The sequence below is a fragment of the Hoplias malabaricus genome, chromosome 11, assembly GCF_029633855.1.
Source record: "Hoplias malabaricus isolate fHopMal1 chromosome 11, fHopMal1.hap1, whole genome shotgun sequence".
Classification (NCBI taxonomy): domain Eukaryota; kingdom Metazoa; phylum Chordata; class Actinopteri; order Characiformes; family Erythrinidae; genus Hoplias; species Hoplias malabaricus.
Genome location: NC_089810.1, coordinates 37,159,774 through 37,173,224, shown reverse-complemented (window position 1 = coordinate 37,173,224; position 13,451 = coordinate 37,159,774). Strand labels below are relative to the sequence as shown.

The following is a 13,451-nucleotide window of genomic DNA, read 5'->3' as shown; positions in this document are numbered from 1 at the left end:
GAAAAAAAGAGAGAGAGAGACAGAGAGAGAGACAGAGAGAAAGAGAGAGAGACAGAGAGAGACGGAGAGAGACGGAGAGAAAGAGAGAGAGAGACACAGAGAGATAGAGAGAGACAGAGAGAGACACAGAGAGAGAGAGACAGAGAGAGACAGAGAGAAAGAGAGAGACAGAGAGAAAGAGAGAGACAGAGAGAGAGAGAGAAAAAGAGAGAAAGAGAAAGAGAGAGAGAGAGAAAGAGAGAGAGAGAGAAAGAGAGACAGAGAGAAAAGAGCGATAGAAAGACAGAGAGAGAGAAAGAGAGAGAAAGATAAAGAGAGAGAGCGAGAGAGAGGACACTTGTCTTCCTGCTGTTCTCTGGCACATGAAACTGATTTTCATCTTCACCTTCATTACACACCTCCCATTAATGTGTGAGACATTCTCTCTCTCTCTCTCTCACACACACACACACTCTCTCTCTCTCTTTAATGTGTCCATCATTTGTACATTTTCTACTTTTACATTAGTAAATCCACCTTTAATATATTTCACATTACTCTCTCTCTGTACTAATGTAAAAGACGCAAATTGGCATACAGGGTAGTTCCTGTCTCTTTTCAAGTTTGTGGAGGGGTGTGAGAGAGAGAGAGAGAGAGAGAGAGAGAGAGAGAGAGAGAGAGAGAGAGAGAGAGAGAGAGAGAGCTGAATTATTTATAATGACGATTTTAAAGAGATGCTCTGTGTGAGAGTCGGAGCACAACTGCACCCTGTGTGTGTCTCTGTGTGTTCGTGCTGTGGAGACTAAACGTGCTCCTGATGTCCAGCTGTGAGAACAGAGCACACTGTGGGAGAGAGACAAGTTCCACAAGCACCATGGAGAGAGACAGAAAAAGAGACAGACCGGAGTGGCTGTGGACTGAATGATCTTACGGCATCACAATATTTCCCCTGTATTCCCTTTCAGATTAACTAGGACTGTGATGATTGTCTGTGTGAGAAATGCGGTGAGTCTCTTTGGAGCTGCTAAAGAGAGTGAGACTAAGGGAGAGCGCTAGTTGCGAGATTTAATCCGTTTTTCAGCTTAAATATAATGTAATCTACCTGCTGAACCCAGCAGGAACCACAGTGTGTTTACATCTCCTAATGAAGCCACTAATATGTCACTATACTGTTACTATGGCGCCCAGGAGGGGCTGTGGGTAAAAATATTAAATAATAATAATTATTAATTAAATAATAATACACATTGAATGAGTTACAGATTGTGTGTAGGTTTTATATAATTTGAATACATTTGTGTTCATGTTTTCTGTAATTCTTGTGCATTCACTGGGGATAAGCCAGCTGCCTTGTGCCAAAACACGTAAAAAAAAACGCTTGTAAAATGTCGACTGTAGAAGGCCATAAAAAAATAGAAGAAACCGGTTCAGTGTTTTATGAAGGGTGTACAGGGGGGTCCTCGACTTACGACGTTGAACCGTTCCTACGTCGCGTCGTAAACCGATTTCCGGTGTAAGTCGGAACATACGTACATACTGTACGTAAATAACATACTGTACGCACTTATTCTATCCTAAAACCTATCCTCCTCGGTCCCGAGCCGCGTAACCGTGTATTCTTCCGCCGCGTAACCGTGTATTCTTCCGCCGCGCAACCGTGTATTCTTCCGCCGCGCAACCGTGTATTCTTCCGCCGCGCAACCGTGTATTCTTCCACTTAAGTCGAAACAAGGCTTTATACAGTAAATGGGAGATGTGTCGCAACCACCTTTTGCGCTGGTGATTTAAACCCAGCGACCCCTCCCCCCCAAAATTTATTATTATTATTATTATTATTTGCGCTGGATCAAATTCCAGAGCCCTTTCTTTTCCTTCCCCATAACTGTCCTGTTTCTAACTTAGCAGCGATAACTATTTTACATAGACCCCGTGAAGGTTGGTCATCTGTGCATCGGCCTCCCTGCGGCAGGGACTGGAAGTGTTTTAAGTTCCAGTTTTATAAATAAATAAAGAACAATGCGTACAGTTAGAAACAAACTGAAGCTTCAAATAAACAATAAATAAATAAATATAAAAATCAAATAAATTTAAAATAAATACAAATAAATATAAATATGCATAAATAAACAAAACTTGAATATTTATTTTTACCCACAGCCTCAGTATGTGTGTGTGTGTGTGTGTGTGATGGCTGCAACTCATCCATCACTGTTTCAGTAAGTCACATGATCATTCATCACAGAGTGATTTTCACTGGGCTGTAAACTTTCAGCACTAATGTAGTGTCCTTCACCTCAGAGAGAGAGAGAGAGAGAGAGAGAGAGACAGACAGAGGGAGAAATCTGTCCGACACCCCCTCCCCCCTCAGTCTTTCTGCCTTTCTCTCCTCTTCTCCCACTTTATCACTCTGTCTCATACTCCCTTTTGTTCCCTCTCCTATTTATCTGTTTATCTCCCTCTCTCTCCATCTCTCTGTATATGTATATTGTTCTATCACTTAACCTCCCACCACTTTATCTGTTCATCTCCTCCCCCTCTCTCATTGTTGAGGATGGGAGTCGTCTCCAGGGTTTAAGGGAACGGAGGAAAGCACACGTGAGCAGAAGTGAAAAAGTAAGAAAACAAAACAAAACAAAGACTGAAGGGCACGGTCCGACTGAGATGGAATCTGAGGTGTAATGTCTCACAGATGTGCAAAGTATGCATCAGACCCTCCCTCCATTCCATACGTAACTGTACTCCACCTGCGTTAACTCCGCTCAGGGTCAACTCAGGACCTGAGAACACGTCTGTCACGTCTAGTTCCATTTTTCTGAAGCAGAGACCAATTGATCGTCGGTGTGTGACTCAATGGTGTAGATTTGACAAGTGGCAGTGTGTTGTGCTGTTATTATCATGGACTCATTTCATTAGCGAACTTGACTTTCAGTGACTCAAACGTTTCTTTGAAAACTAGCTCAGTGTGTCCACTTTGGTGTTTTATACTGCTGTCCTCACCCGCTTTTGACGCCCATGTGTCACCCACAATGCACCTGAGTCTCGCACAGTAACACTCGCTTACGACTGGAAACTTTTCCTATCAGTTTTGGCACCGCTAACAACCAAACTAGAAAGACATGAGAGCAGAGAAAGGCACACAGCCAATCACACTGGCCACATGTGTCACGGGGAGGTAGGACTCGAGTAGAGAATGTGATTTAACCCTTTCTGCAGCTCTAGACGTTGACAGATCTGTTTTTTTTTTTTTTTATTTATTTATTGGTGGGGACAATTCAATAATCGCTGGATATGGGTGGGGACAGGTCACCTCCGTCCATGCTAATTCTACGCCCTTGGGGTGTGTGTAAGTCAATCATTAAAGTGTTAATAAGGTCTAGAAAAATGTAGATTATTGTAGACAATTTCTTAAAGAGGGAGAGGTTTACTTGGTTTTCATTGGTTTGGTTTGGACGTCATCGTACGTATAAAAATGCGGAGCACGTGAAAAATGTGGACGTCTCAGGGGAGGAAAAAAAAACTCTACTAGGAGCAGCAGTCCAAAAACACACGTTGGTAGGTTGATTGGCGACTCAAAAGTGACCGTAGGTGTGAGTGCGTGTGTTGCCCTGTGAAGGACTGGCGCCCCCTCCAGGGTGTATTCCTGCCTTGCGCCCAGTGATTCCAGGTAGACTCTGGACCCACCGTGACCCTGACTTGGATAAGCGCTTACAGATAATGAATGGATGGATGGATACAAGGAGAAGGAACACATACTGGCTTTGTTTTGGTTACTTTCTGGGCACCACACGTTGTAAACAACTCACTGTTCCAATTAGCGCCCTACTCCCTGAATAGTGCACTTCACAGATTAGAAAACTGAAGAGTTAATCCTAGTGTTTTGCCGGTGTAACTGCACGTGCGCAGGCTCTGCCTAAAGCCAAAATCAGCCTTGAGCCACAAGAACACAAGGAATTAATATCCCTTTTGTCCTCACTTTGCACATCTGCTTCAGAGGCTCCTATTCTACTGGTCCCTGTATTTATAACGGGGATCAGAATTGGTAGCACCTTAAAATAGCTGAACTTACTCATTAGAACTTACTCATGTCTACAAACCTTTGGACACGTAGCGAAGCTGTTTTTAATGAAGTGGCCAGTAAGAGTAGAGCTTATAAAGAGTGAAGTACAGGTGCTGGAGTTGTAATCATCTGCTGTTCAAACACAGGTGCAGAGGCTGAAATAAATTTGTACCTGAGCCAACTCACTCCTCTATGTTCACACTCAGAACCGTAGTGTGTGTGTGTGTGTGTGCGCGCGCCCTCTATAACCCAACACGTGAGCGCACACAAAGACACACACTCACAAACACACTCCAAGTCACTCAATTAACACACTTGAAACAACAGGCACATAATAGACCCACCTTCCTCATGCATGCCCTACAGGACCTGAATGAAAGCAGGCAGAGGGTGGGGAGTGTCCATCTCTGTTCTTTTACTGCAAGAGCTTTTTTTTCCCCCCTCTCTCTGGGTTTCTAAAAAAGCTTGTGAAAAAAAGCTCCATCCTGGCTCTGGTCCTGGCTTTCACCTCCGCTTTGTACGAGCCATTATCCTCTGAACAATCGTCCAAACCCCAGCCGCAGAGCGCTGAGACAGAGCCAGGACACGGCTCACCCCCCCCACCTCCAGCCCCAGGCCTTTCTATTGACCCCCAGGGGCCACCATTAACCCCGCACACCCCTGTGGTCCACATACAGGTCCATACCTCGGCTCCTGACTCTAACAACTACACAGCAGTAGTTGTACAGTGCGTTGTGAATGACTGGTAAGAAGTGATGCTTTAATTCACTGGAGACACTGTATAATTTATAGAAGTAACTGCATACATTAATTAATAGTAGATACAATGCATTTTATAGTAGTTAATGAATAATATACTAGGAACAAAATAATAGATGAATAATTCATAGACAATCTTCAATGCTTTATTGTTGTTACCGAACAATTCATATTAATTACTAACTATTTTACTGTATTTACTAAAATAGTTGGTTCTAACATACAGTAGCTACAAAACCTCACTCACAAACCTCATTTATTTCAATTTACGTCTTTCAAACGACTGTCCTCAAATAAACGCACCATACAATTGGTATAAAACGACTGTAACGTTTTGCCACAACTCCTTCTCTCTACCACTGGACTCCATTTCTCCACCCCTCCAACACAGACAGATCTCTGTATCCTTTGAGCTGGTGGAGATGGAGTGAGGTTTGGCTGGATAATTCTAGTGCAGCGTGTGATACTAAATTAAACCACGCTTGGCAGTCCACACACAGCGCCCACGCACACACACAGGCTGAATTTGAATCTTTCTCTATCTTGCTTATTGCTTTGTCAACTTCCTTGTACATTTGTCTCATCTGTGGTGCTTTATTGTACTATTAATATTGTATGTAAATGACTTTTGTTGCAATCGTTTTAAAACGACTCATATGTGGCTTGTTAACTCACATTTAGCAGTTTGAAGTTTCTCCTCAAGGGGTGCTATTAACCCTAAAAATGTTGGATTCCTTTTACAGTGTAGTACTAGTATATTGCATTATAAAGAATGTATATATATATAAAAAACAAAACAGTAATACATTTTTCCAGCAGAAATTCAAGTCGCTGCCCAGTGAGAGAAGAAGTGTGACCCTCCTGCCCTTCATCCTAGCAACGGCCTCTCATTATCACCTCTGGAACCACGCACTTTCACACAGGCAGCTGGTGATCATGCTAATTCTGGATCATACATGGCCCACCCACCAGCCAGAACCTGACTGCGGAAGTGAGTGTAAGCTTGTGTGTGTGTACGTATGAGTGTTTGAGTGTGAGTAACTGTGTGAATGTGTATGAGTATGTGCATGCATGTGAATGTGTGTACGCCAATCACTCCCACAATGAAATAACTCCAAATTCTGAGACACACACACACACACACTATATCCTCCAGAGTTCAGTACATATACATAACTATTTGCACAGAGAACAAATTACACCAAAATGACAGGACAATTGTGTACTGAATAGCTTTATTGACAGGATAAGATCTATTCATATGCACTTCATCATTTATTATTATTATTATTAATATTATTATTATTCATACAGATGCTGTAAAATTAGGAGGTACAGACGCCAAATGGATTGTTACGAAGTTTTGAAACCCGAAGCTGCATTGCTTTATAATATTCAACAGAATAAACACTCATTTTATGGTCAAAAACAAACCATTTGAATGGTTTTCAAAAGCGTAAATATGATAATAGTTTGTCATTAACATGGAAATGAATGTTAAAAATATATGAAACATCACCTCTGTCCAAAGAAAAACATGTATCTTCAAAAAACTAAATTAAGAAAAAAAACCTTTAATGGAAGTCAATGTATTTCCATGTCATTTTGGAGCACATTTATTTCACCATTCATCATGAAATTTTCACACAATGTGAAGAACAGCTGCTGTGTTCAAATGATGCAGTAAATTAAAAATTCGACAAAAAAAATGAAGAAAACATGTTTTTCTTTGGATATTTCTTGGGATATAGTTATTTTTTTTTTTAGAAATAAGTGTATTGTACCTATATCACTGGGCGTCTGCCATGTTCTAATTCTATTATCATGTGGATTACGACGTTTAGAGTGATAGCAGATTTGCGATATATTTATAGATTTATCAAAATCCGCAAGACCCCTCATTTATTCCCATTCAAACACTTGTATTTCTATTCTGCGGACTTTAAGGGGTTAACCCTTGTGTAAGCAGAGAAACTGCTTCCTTTGGGTTGAAGTGACTAAAGCAATGGGGCTGGTTTCTTTCTCTTTTTTTCTTCCTTGCAGCAGAAAGAAAAGAAAGTGAGTTTGAGCGTCTGCCCACACACACAGTCCAAAAATACCCCCAGTCTTAGCCTGCCAGGCTTTAGTGCATTCCCCACAATAAACACAGAGACAGAGAGAGACAGACAGAGAGAGCAAGCAAGAGAGAGAGAGAGAGAGAGAGAGAGAGAGAGAGAGCGAGCAAGAGAGAGAGAGAGAGAGAGAGAGCGAGAGAGAGAGAGAGAGCAAGAGAGAGAGAGAGAGAGAGAGAGAGAGAGAGCAAGAGAGAGAGAGAGAGAGAGAGAGAGAGAGAGCAAGAGAGAGAGAGAGAGCAAGCTCATCCTCCATGAACTCTGATGACAATGTGCTAACTTCACTGGATCGCTAACAATTAGCAAAACCAACAGAGCAATTTGTTCACACTGATTGGTCACTCAGAGTAACCATGACACACACATTACCTCACAAGCTAACACTCTCTCTAAATGACGTCTATCATAAAGCTACTTTACAGCATTCATCTCTCCATACGACACAGTTCCACTGCTCAACGGCCTAGCGAGGGGGGGTTTATATACAGCTAGCCGACTATTAGCACTGCTCCTTGTGACCTTAGCCTCATGTGCTGCTGCTGTGTTGTTCCACCCATTAAATTTATTTATTCATCTTATATCTGTAGAGATTATACAACCGTGTGGGCAGTTCAACAAAGGTTTAACTGTAAGGCCGTTGAATCCACTCATTAGAGGAAATTATGAATTCTCTGTAATTCTAATTCAGCTAACATTAGCTAACGTAGCTAACATTAAAGCAACACAGACCCGACCATAAACTCAGGACCAAGGCTGGTAGTTTCATAGCAGTTACCAAATAATTTAGTAACTGAAAATGTCTCATGGTTCATGAATGATTAATAGGTCTATGGCTGAAGGGGTTACTTCATAAAATATTTAATTCATTCAAAGATTTCGGCTCCTCCCGGGAAGTACAATCCCGATGAGGAGTGAGTAAATATGAAATGCCTTTGTACACAAACAGCTCCCAAAAAAAATAAATAAATAAAAATAAAAGTGAAAACCAACAGCAGAAACCTAGTGGAGTGTTGCACAGCAGCCAGGAGGCAGAATCCCCCAGCATTCTCCATTCAAACTCTTCATCTGGAGAAAACAACACGCCCCCAGGGCTGAAGTGTATGTGTGTGTGTGTTTAAGGAGAAATGCTGTTACTTAATAAAAAGACCAGAATCATTATGGTGCAATACGAATGCTGGTTTTTAACTTGTAAGCTTAAAGGGTTAAAAGACTTATTATTATTTTTAATTTCTTTCATGTTTCCCTCCCAAAGTCTCTGTATGTTTTCATGATTTCAAAAGCCTGTTCATTATTATGAGTTGGCTTCTGAAATCCATGTTTTATTTAGTAATTATGTATTTAATCATTAATAATCTATGTCAGAGCTGCACAGCGGTGCGCAGTGGGTTCAAGGGTCTTGGGTTCAGTCCTCACTGATGTGGTGTGTTCTCCCCGTGTCTACATTTCCAAAAACCCTATGGTAGGATGACTCTAAAATCCATAGGTCCATGGCTGTGATCGTTGGGGTGACTGGGTGAATATTTGATTCTCTTTTAAGAGAATGGCACACTTTTGAGGCCTGTTCCCCGACTCACAAGGAATGAATGAATATCTATCACTTAACATTATAACATTATGTAACTGTGCCTTAAAGACTGATATATAGCATGTACTCGCGAGTGGCGCCGGGGTCTGAGCGTAGGTGTCATCAGATCACTGGTTGGATCCCTGGTGATATATATATATATATATATATATACACACTAAGTATTAATAGATTAATAGCAGTATTATTGAGCCCTGTTTCTTTGTTTTCAATGCCTAATTAGTTCATTACAATTTGTATATTGTGAAGAAAGCTATAAGATTTAAAGCTACAGAGACACCTCTCTGCCAAACTTCACACTATAAAAGCCCCCAGAGAGACCACCACACATCCCACTCACACACACCAAATACAGGGAGAAAAGTGTTTGTGAGAAAGAGAGAGAGAGAGAATAAACACCTCTCTCTCTCTCTCTCTCTCTCTCTCTCTCTCTCTCTCTCTCAGATGTTACTCTCTCAATTACAGCATTTCACAGAACTGATGATTAATAATAGTGCAATCATTAAGAACTGAGGGAATGGTGTCTGTTCCCAAAATGTTATGAAAGTTATGGGTGGAACTCTCTAAATGTTATTACTTCAGACGACTTAAGCTGGCCCTTACCGTTATATAACGTAAAGTGTCTTAGATTAAAGGGGACCAGTACTGGACCTAGTTTACTGATCCAGTCAATACTTATGTAAATGTAAGTATATATTAATATATATCTGTTAAAAAAAACAATGTTGGGCTGAAATGAATGGGACATTAGAGGGAAAAACAAGAATGAATGTGCTACAATCCTGTAACAAATCAAACATGAAACAGCACTAACACACCCTGTGTGATGTAGTGTTTTCTCTCAAACTGTCTATTCCTTTTTTTCCTCATTTCAAAGCTTCGTAATCTCTAAAGTAGAGATTTCAGATTTGCGTTAGGCCATCACTCAAGGTTTTGATATGAGTACTGGAAATACTATCAAAACATAATGCCTAACAGGAACCGAATACGTAGAACAACAAATAATAGTTGGTTACTTCCTACCTGGAATCATTGGGTGCAAAGCAGAAATACACCCTGGAGGGGGCGCCAGTCCTTCACAGGGCAACACACACACTCACACCTACGGACACTTTTGAGTCACTAATCCACCTACTAACGTGTGTTTTTGAACGGTGGGAGGAAACCGGAGCACCCGGAGGAAACCCACGCAGACACAGGGAGAACACACCACACTCCTCACAGACAGTCACCCGGAGGAAACCCATGCAGACACAGGGAGAACACACCACACTCCTCACAGACAGTCACCCGGAGGAAACCCACGCAGACACAGGGAGAACACACCACACTCCTCACAGACAGTCACCCGGAGGAAACCCACGCGGACACAGGGAGAACACACCACACTCCTCACAGACAGTCACCTGGAGGAAACCCACCCGGACACAGGGAGAACACACCACACTCCTCACAGACAGTCACCCGGAGGAAACCCACCCAGACACAGGGAGAACACACCACACTCCTCACAGACAGTCACCCAGAGGAAACCCACGCAGACACAGGGAGAACACACCACATTCCTCACAGACAGTCACCCAGAGGAAACCCACGCAGACACAGGGAGAACACACCACACTCCTCACAGACAGTCACCCGGAGGAAACCCACGCGGACACAGGGAGAACACACCACACTCCTCACAGACAGTCACCCGGAAGAAACCCACGCAGACACAGGGAGAACACACCACACTCCTCACAGACAGTCACCCGGAGGAAACCCACGCAGACACAGAGAGAACACACCAACGCCTCACAGACAGTCACCCGGAGGAAACCCACGCAGACACAGAGAGAACACACCACACTCCTCACAGACAGTCACCCGGAGGAAACCCACGCAGACACAGAGAGAACACACCAACGCCTCACAGACAGCCACCCGGAGGATACCCACGCAGACACAGGGAGAACACACCACACTCCTCACAGACAGTCACCCGGAGCAGGAATCAAACCCCTGGAGCTGTGTGACTGCGACACTACCTGCTGGCGCCACCATGCTGCCCCAACTAGAATCCAACCGTCTATATATATATATATATATATATATATATATATATATATATATATATATATATATACACCATAACAATCAATAACAATAATAAAGCCTCTAGATCTGAGATGAAGTTATATGGCCCATAAAACAATGAGATACAATGCAATGATATGTAATATTTATCCATATACATATATACCTAACACATCCATAATCCACATGTATAACTTGTAAAATAACGATTTATGTGCCACAGAACAAAACAAACAATGAAAAGTATAATTTAATGTACAAGTGAGATCACATTGTAGAAGTGTAGATAACACTGCAGTATACGACACTGACCCAACATGTACAAAAGCACTGCACTGCAATATAATGTACGACTGGCCATATCATCATGTGTTCTACATACACCGAGTCTATATCTCTACTCCACGTATATCCAAACTGGATGAACACTCTGTCCCTTATCTTTGAGGAGACATATATATGTCCCATAATAGACTACACCTCAATGTATAATTACAAAAACATCCCTGATGAGTTCTGCATATTATAAAACACAGTATTACAGTGGACACCAACATAATTCAACAAGGAACTGACAGTCTATATTTAAGCAAAATGCTTTGATGATGAAGGACTCATAGGGTCACACCCTGGGAGAAACTGACAAACGCTGCTGAGCATTTAGAGCCCTCAACATCACGTGACGTTAGCGGTTGGCAATATTTTGGAACCAGCGCATCACTTTACTCACTACGCAGTCAATCCACAGCCCGAGCTCTCATTGTTATGAAACATGGAGCCAGTGATTTTAAAGCCCTGACCATGTTCGAAATGCTCTAAAGTATGGCGATGACAAATATATAGGATGATAAAAACATCACTCATCCAAAAGCACAATTATATTTTATCAATATATATTTTAAGCAGCAGCCACGAAAAAACAGATATGATGTTTATGACGTCTGCTACATTCCACAAATTGCACTGCAACAAAATCAATAGACCAAGTCTGACTGAGGTCTCTGTAATGGGACATGGCCTGGGTCAGTGCCATTTAAAAGTCAGTCTTTGGTAATAACCCAGTAAACAAGGAACGTCCCTAGACGTTCTAAAAGTAGTCTGTTCGTCAAGGACATATTTTAAACGTCAGTAGACGTCCAAAATGCGTTTTATACAACTAATTTATTTCGGGAGCAATTAATAACATCAATGGACGTCCAAAATACGTCTAATAGTCGTCTGTGTTCGGACATCTTTTCAACTTTCATTTTCAACCTTAAGAGAACGTTGATTAGACGGCAGTCATTACGTTATTTCAACGTTGAATCAACGGCTAATTGTTTACTGGGAATGACTGCATATTTATATTATATAGCATAATATTTACCAAAACTCTTGATATATTCATGACAACCCAGTAAACAAGGAACGTCCCTGGACGTTCAAACTAGGTGTGAAAGTAGTCTGTCCGTCAAGGACATATTTTAAACGTCAATGGACGTCCAAAATCTATCTTAATAAGTTAGTTAAGTGGTGACCAATCGATAACGTCAGTGGACGTCCAAAAGGCGTTTTATACAAGTAATTTATTTCGGGACCAGTTCAAAACGTCAATGGACGTCCAAAATACATCTAATAGTCGTCTTTTCAATGTCTGTGTTTGAACGTCTTTTCAACTTTCATTTTCAACCTTAAGAGAACGTTGATTAGACGACAGTCACTGCGTTATTTCAACGTTGAATCAACGGCTGAATGTTTACTGGGAAATATCTGTATGTTTTTTTTTAAATAAATATCGACACGCTCTTTTCACACATTAATAAATGTATTTATTGAAAGGTTCAGTTCGAGTCTGTCTCAGTGGTGGAATCTATGAATGCATCATATACAAAACAATTGTGTAAACCGTTACAGTAAATAAATACATCACCTAAATATCATCATCCCAGCTGTGTCACACTTCACCCCCCCCCCCCCTCCCAACACACCGCACTGAGCCTCATGCCATTAGATCTAGGCCTGGCCTGGTGATCCCGGGGAAAAAGAGTGTTTTTCCGCTATTCTTTAAAGCATAGCTCCACACATATGACACCATTTTGGCTGCGCTCCTCCACTGGAAAAAAGACGATAGAAAGAGAAGTGCAACCCCCCCCCCCTCTCTCTCTCTCTCTCTCTCTCTCTCCACGCTTTCTTCCTTATATCCTTTCACCTCCCCGTCTCATCTTCCATCCACTGCATCCCGTGGACTATGAAAGCTGACGGATACATGTGGACAAATACGGATAACAGCAAACAATGCAGAGCTCCCATAAAGACGGAAAACAGGCTTCATACGCATTTTATAAACTCACCTTTCCGCGCTCCCGCACTGTCTTTGGAGATTTGAGGTGGAAGAGAGCGCACCACCAACCATACCAAACAAAACAAGGCAACAAATCACCACTCTCCCTCCGTCCGCTCTTTCTCCGGTGCCTTTACAAAGCAGGACAGCCGAGGAGGGGACGAGAGAAATGCTGAGAGAGGGAAAGAGTGAAAAACAATCCCGTGCAGGGGTATAACTCACCTTCTGGGGCAGATGTTTGAGGGCAAACGTGTCCCGTTCCTTTGTGGTTCTGGTCTTTTTCCTCCGGCAGCTTAACTGCTGCAGCTTCAGTGATCTCAGAGCTTTCTCTCTCTCTCTCTCTCTCTCTCTCTCTCTTTTTTGCAGGCTGGATGGAAACAGAGAGAGGGGGGGGGGCGAGAATGGGGGATGGGCAAACACCGAGGGGTGGGAAGGAGAGAGAGAGAGAGAGAGAGAGAGAGAGAGAGAGAGAGAGAGAGAGAAGCGCAGTTGGATCTATCCCAATTTCGCATTTCGATCCCTACTCATAATCCCTACATAGTGCACCATCTAGGTGCAATA

General features: G+C 42.2%; 1 protein-coding gene across 4 annotated transcripts in view; it reads right to left on the bottom strand.

The window, feature by feature from the left end:
* The window catches only part of fam168a (family with sequence similarity 168 member A), a 50,424-nt gene extending 37,192 nt beyond the window's left edge, over positions 1-13,232 (bottom strand). For 2 of the 4 annotated variants that reach the window (XM_066684665.1, XM_066684668.1), the window contains exon 1: positions 13,113-13,223. The gene's annotated coding sequence lies outside the window, so the exon portion shown is untranslated. Of the gene's footprint in view, positions 1-12,900; positions 13,022-13,112 lie in introns of all 4 variants that reach the window. The other 2 variants (XM_066684666.1, XM_066684667.1) reach the window with 2 other exon arrangements.
* Between the last annotated feature and the right edge of the window lie 219 nt (positions 13,233-13,451).